General features: G+C 38.6%; 1 pseudogene; it reads right to left on the reverse strand.

Moving 5' to 3' along the window:
- Positions 1 to 222: 222 nt before the first annotated feature.
- On the reverse strand, positions 223 to 2,608 carry LOC101582036 (annotated as a pseudogene).
- Between the last annotated feature and the right edge of the window lie 4,094 nt (positions 2,609 to 6,702).

The following is a 6,702-nucleotide window of genomic DNA, read 5'->3' on the forward strand; positions in this document are numbered from 1 at the left end:
AAATGTTTTTTAAAAGTTCACTCAGGGCATGGTGGTGCATACCTATGCACTTGGGAGGAGGCGCTGTGAGGGTGAGGCTTGCCTGAACTGCATGATGAGTTCAAGTTGATCCTGGGGTGTGTAGTGAGGCTGTCTCAACCAAAAAAACAAGAAAGTTTAAAAGTACAACAATCCTTATTTTATTGCTTGAAGACTGTATCTTCCCTGGTTTACTATCAACACTCACCACAGCTGCAGAAAATTAAATTGAACCTCTACAAGGTATCCCATATGGACCCATAATGTTAGAGTTATAGTCAGTAAGCTCATTGTAGTTGATTTGTATAATCCTCTGGATTTAAAACTCCTGTGTCACCTGCTGGGCCTAAGAGTACTGTAGTGTACTCCCATTCAGGGTAAGGAAGTGGGCAGGATTGGAGCCATCTTCCCCAGGCCTTCTGTGCTGTGTTTGCCCTGAAGTAATACTTCTGCCTTAGGATTTGTTGTACCCTGTCAAAATTGACTCCATTTTTGTTGCCCTTCTAACCTCGCCGAGTTCCTGTTCTGTATGCGCCTACCCCTCCCAACTCCTTCCCTGTGACCCAAGTCCTATGATATCTGTACCCCAAACTTTATCTCAATGAACTATATATGACTGCCAACTCAGCACCTCCACCAAACAGGACCACCCCCATGAACTAATGACCTGCTGTACCCCATGATTGCTGATTCAAGCACCCCACTCAATAAGACCACCTAATGAACTAATGACCCTGCCACTTCTTCCTCTCCACCCCTTCCCTGTTTTTGCAGTTTTCAAGATTAAATACTGCACCTTGTCAATGCTCGGCACGCCTCTTTGCACCTTGCGTAGAGACCGCCGCTGGGCACCAGCTAAAATAAAGCGCTTCTTTTAACTTTTGGACTTGCCTCGTTATCATCTGATTTTTGAGCTACAACAGGATTGGCCTCTATTAGCTCATTACACTGACCCAGAGCTACCTCTGATAAAAGCAGCAGTCCTGTATTCTTTAGTCTGGAGGCAAAGCAGTAATTGGCAATCTTAGAAGACATGTCAGCAAAGTAGATGCCTTTCCAAACGTGTAAGCTGTGATGAGAGCCTCTGGCGGGGCAATTCAAAGCCCATGGCTCAGGATTCTCACCAATTACTCCACCTAGAACTGTGCCGCAGCAGCACCCCATTCTGAAGATCCTCTCTGAAGGCTTTTTCCTCCAGCAAGGGCATGGTGCAGTCACTATGTGTAGGAGCATGGGTAGATTATAGGTGTTGGGAAATCGCTTTGAATTCCTAACTTTCATGATCTAGAGGACACAGTCACAATGTCGGTTTCTATCGTGTTGGTCCAATGGAGGTGCTGTGCTTTGGAGTTCTGTTTTCACCAGCTTCATGGCAATTTCAATATCTCCCAAAGCCTCTAGTAGTTGTACTTTAACAGTTTTGTTTTGTCTTTGTATTTAGGACAGGGTCTACGGGGTCTCACTATGTAGGTACGACTTATAGTGATCCTCCTGTTTTCAGCCTCTCAAGTGCTGGGATTACAGGCGTGTGCCACCACACCCAGCATCAATTGTTGTCTCAGTGCACCCTGGGGGCAGGGTCAGCACGGCACACTAAGGATCAAACCCAGGCTGCTGTGCTCTGCCTATGCAGGTGCTTTCGTCCACTAAGCTATCTGGCCAGCTCTTGTTTGACAATTCTTTTTCAGCCTGAATTGGTGGAGGGGTACAGAGTCCAAAGTCATGTAGGATCCAGGTGTAAAACTTGTTGCATGCTGCCAGGAGAACTTGTCCACACTGGCCAGCCCAAATACAATCTTCAGTCTTCTTAAGAGATGATAATCTGCTTTGATTTGTGCTACTGTCAGCTTTCCAAGTGGGGCTTTCCTGGTGACATTCTTCATTTTAGTCATCACCTCTTCCATGGTCTGGACATTACAGATCAACTTTATCAGCTCCTTCCCCTCAAGATCTAGCTGTGACTCTGGTTTCAAGGGAGCCTTAAGGGAATTCTCTTCTTCTGTTTCATTATCACCCTGAGTGATGGCAGTGTAGTCCATCTGCAGCGTATCATATTTTCCAGGGACCTTTACAAACCTCTCATGATCTTCCCAATTATTTTTTGCCTTGTCAAGGAATTTCTTCTAACTATTTCCTTGGCCTTGTTGAGGTCAGCTGAACAAGCCCCTAAGCTGTGCTGTCCCATTTGCCCAACTTGACCCCGTGTTATCCAAACACTGAAGTTTCTCTGGGCATCACTTCTAACAGTTGAATAAGATAGCACTTGTTGTTAAATTGGAATTGGTTTGATTTAGCATGACATCATAGACATCATCTCTTTCACAGTGCACATGAACCTTCCCATCTTGGCTGTACACTCTGGGTCCACAGGAGCTTTGCCCTTTAACAGCAGTGAATTCACCGATTCTTGTGTATCTTGTGTCTGGCCTTTATCAGCCTTTCCTCCACCTACAGGCTCCTTCTTCACTCCCTGACTCTGGCATTTGTGAGTTTTCTTTGCAGCAGGTGAGTCTTCTGTAGCTGTAATGCCATTATTATCTCTCTTGGTTTCATTTGATACTAGCTTTCCTTGGCCACTCCTCACCACCATCTTGCTGCCATGGTGTTCAAACACTGACTTTTTTCTGAGACCTGATCTTGCTATGCAGTTCTGGCTGGTGTTGAACTCACTTTAGCCCAAACTGGTCTTGAACTCACAGTGATTCTTCCAAGTGCTGGGATTATAGGCCTGCACCACCATGCCCAGTTTAACAATCTCATTTAAAATCACATCAAAAAGAATAAAATACTTACATATTAACTAAGGAGTTGAAAGGCTTCTCCAACAAAAATTTGGCTGAAGGAAATGACAGGTGACACAAAGGATGGGAAGACATCCCATGCTTATGGATTAAAACTTAATGTTTCAATGTTAGCACTACCCAACGTGATCTACAGATTCAATCCAATCTCTATCAAAATTTCAATAGCATTTTTGTAGAGATAGAAAAGGCAATCTTGAAATTTATATGGAACCACAAAGGAAGCCAAAGACCAAAAATAATCTAAAGAACAAAGCTGAAGGCCTCACACTTCAGACTTTCTGGCCCCCAAAACTCTCATCTGATTTTGTCTTACTTATCCACATAGTTCCAATATAGATTCTTTTTTTCCATCTTCCATAGCTCTTATCCTTACTCTACTTTGCAGATCACATCTATTTTGGTAAATAGATGTTCTACTCATGGAAAAACAGCACAGATGTGGGGACAAAGTGTGAGGCAAACAAATATCTCACAACTCAGGTCTGCCTTCTTTTTTTTTCTTATTTATTTATTTATTTATTTATTTATTTTTCTTTTCTTTTCTTTGCAGGACTGGGAATTGAACTCAGGACCCTGCGCTTGCCACCCAAGCGCTTATTCTACTGAGCTATCTCCCCAGCCCCCAGGTCTGCCTTCTTGAGACTCACAGCCTTTAAAGGATCACAAATAGGCTTTAGAACACTCTGCTTGGTAGACAGAAGCTTAAAAAGACCACTTTATTCCTACCAGATACATAATAGGAACATTTGACTACTAAAATTTTAGGTCCAACTGAATGCTTCAGAATGTTCGCAACTTTCACAAATCTTAAAGGTGCTGTATTGGTACATTCCAAGTTACACAGGCAAGGTGTTCTTATCCACTGAAATTAGGCTCCTCAAATTTTCCACCATCACTGGCCGTGGTGGCACATGCCTGTAATCCCGGTACTTGGGAGGCTAAGGCAGGAGGATTGTTTCAAGTTCAAGGACAGCCCTAGATTACAATGTGAGCTCAAGGACAGCCCGAATTGCATAGTAAGACTCTGTCTCAAAAAGACAAAAACAATTTTTTTCCAGCATCACATTCCAATACAGTATTTTCTGATCATAATCAAGTAGATGCTACTCTTCTGAAGTAAAGTCCACAGCCACAGTCTGGAATTTCACTGATTGCTGTAACATCACATTTGTATTCAATTTGTGGTGAGCACCACAGGAAAAATATAGGGGATTCAGCACAAGTTCTTAATTATGTTTATTGTGCAGAGTTTTCAGTAAGCTGCATAGCTAGTAACTCCTGTGTACTTGATTTAGAATCAACTTCCAAGTGTCTATCTCTGTCACTCTCTCTCTCTCTTTCTCAGGGTAAAAGAAGGTATGAATAAGTGAGACAAAGAAGTAGGGAGAAGAGAAAGGAAATATTAAGTTCAATGAACAATGCTTTGGCTTATAAAAGCAACACCTTAAAAATAGTCACAAGATAACTGCCACTGTATTTACAATAAAATTTCATAAAAACATTAATAAAAATGTCTTCATATCTAGTGCCAGAAAATTATTTACTTATGGAATTATTATACTTACTCTCTCAAATAAGGCCAATAATTTCACTTAACAGATATTCTTTTTCAAAAACAGGTGAGATAAAATACAAATTTGCTTTTCAGTGTTAAAAACTGTGCACAATTATATGACTTCCACAACAATTTTCTTTTCTTTCTTTCTTTCTTCTTTTCTTTTTTTTTTTTTTTTTTTGAGGTACCAGGGATTGAACTCAGGACTTTGCATTTGCCAGGCAGGCACTTAGGCATTTGCCAGGCAGGCACTTAGGCTGCTGAGCTATAACCCTGGCCTCCATATCAATTTTCTAGCAGGGTGTGGCAGATCTTCTCTACTCAGGAGGCTGAGGCAGGAGGATCAAAAGTTGGAGGCCAGCATGGGCCATTTCACAAGACTGTATCTCAATATAATAAAGAGGGCTGGGGTTGTAAAACAGTGGTAAAGCACTCCTAGGCTGACCCTCAGTATTGAAAAAAAATCTACACAGTTAAAACACCAAGTTACATTTTCCTGTTTTTATTCTTATTAATACTTTTTATTATACTATATGGATTCTTAGGAGGCATTGAAAAGTCACTGGTAAACAAACTAGAATTTAAATAAACAAATAGAGAGATGAATGTCTTGCCTGAAAATTGGTCTTTTTCTGCTATTTATGCAAAAGAACACAGATTATAAAAACAAGAGTGGAATGAGTTCCCTGCCTTTCAAACCTATAAATACCTACCTATATGCCAGTTACTGAAAGGTTTTGGAGAAATAATGACCTTTGAAACAAATCAGGTAAATCCATGTTTTGAAAGCACCAACTTGTCCACTTGTGATTCTGATACAATCATAAGATACTTGTGCAAAATGTTCTCTCTTTGGTAGATGTGTACATTTACGCTCCATTGATCTATTACATGTTATTGTTAGCTTCTGATTTAGTGATTGATTTTCACCCAGAAATTTATCCTAATGAAATAAAAATGAATGAATATGTATAAAGATGAAAAGCTTGGGCTATAGAGCAGACAATGTGGGTACAAATTCTGCTGTTCCTCTTACTGACAGTGTGATCCTCAAAAAATTGAGTACTCTGTATTTCAGTTTTGTCTGCAAAATGGTGAGAATAATAGTACACACCACAGGATTTGAGAATTAAGTACTTAACATGTATCAAGCATTTGAAGCAATATGTAGCACATGGTAAACATTCAATAAAATTTATTGTTTTTAAAAAACAAAGTTTTCACATCACTGCTTATAATATGAAAGCACTTATTACTTAAAATTCCATTAATAAAGTGTTGATTAAAAAAACATGATATAGTCAAAGGGTAGAGTACTAAGTAGTCATTTGAAAATGATGCTATATAAATGAGTACCATTTCTAATGTCATATCAATTATTACTATACTCTCTTTAGAGTAAATTTTTTTAAAAAGGTAATGAAAGAAAATGAGGGGGCTGGGAACATAGCTTAGTGGAATAAGTGCTTCCCTGGCAAGCACAAGGGCCTAAATTCAATCCCTGGTTCTGCTAAAATAAATAAATAAATGAGTCAAGAACACAAATTTAAGATTTTTTTGAAAGCATGTGGTAATGTTCAATCATATGTCCCATCTTGCATGACTATACTTGTTAATCTCAGCAACATATTTGACAATAAAAATAGGTAATATATCAATCACTGTTAATCAGTTATTCTTGCTTTGAAAATTTCTAATATATATAGTTACATGTTACCCTGTTTCTGTCTTTGCTTTTGTTTTTCTTGCTCTTGTTTTCACTCCTTAAAATACAAGAAAATTATAATAAAAAAGAAATTATGTGAACTATAACCTATGTTTACTATTTCCTGTATATCTAAACCTTTCCAAGATTTTATGGAAATGTTTTATTTGATATCTTTATAAAATATCTCAAACTCTTGTGCCCATAAAAAAAAGATATTGGTTCAGTTTTTATCTTTGGCATGTGCAGAGCCAATTTTTCCAGCACCATTTATTAAAGAAGCTACCTTTCTTCCAATGGGGAAAAAAAGAAAATGCTGCTATAGGCCTATAACATCAATATTTTCTGTAATTAGCATATTATAATCTGAATATAAAATTTAAATCTCTTTAAAAAAAATAAAACCTTGGGTTAGGGTTGAATCTCAGTGTAGAGCATTTATCTACCACACACAAGGTCCTGGGTTCTAAGTTCAATCCTGAGGCTGGAAAATGAAAATCTTTGAGATTTTACTGAAATGGTCATATTTAGTAATTTGGAAAATTGTCGTCTTTAAAAAAAAGATGTTATACAAGGATGATATGAAAAGAGGTTGCATTTATATTATGAGGTTTTAAAAA

Source organism: Octodon degus, unplaced genomic scaffold (assembly GCF_000260255.1).
Source record: "Octodon degus isolate 3935 unplaced genomic scaffold, OctDeg1.0 scaffold00245, whole genome shotgun sequence".
In the NCBI taxonomy this organism is placed as follows: domain Eukaryota; kingdom Metazoa; phylum Chordata; class Mammalia; order Rodentia; family Octodontidae; genus Octodon; species Octodon degus.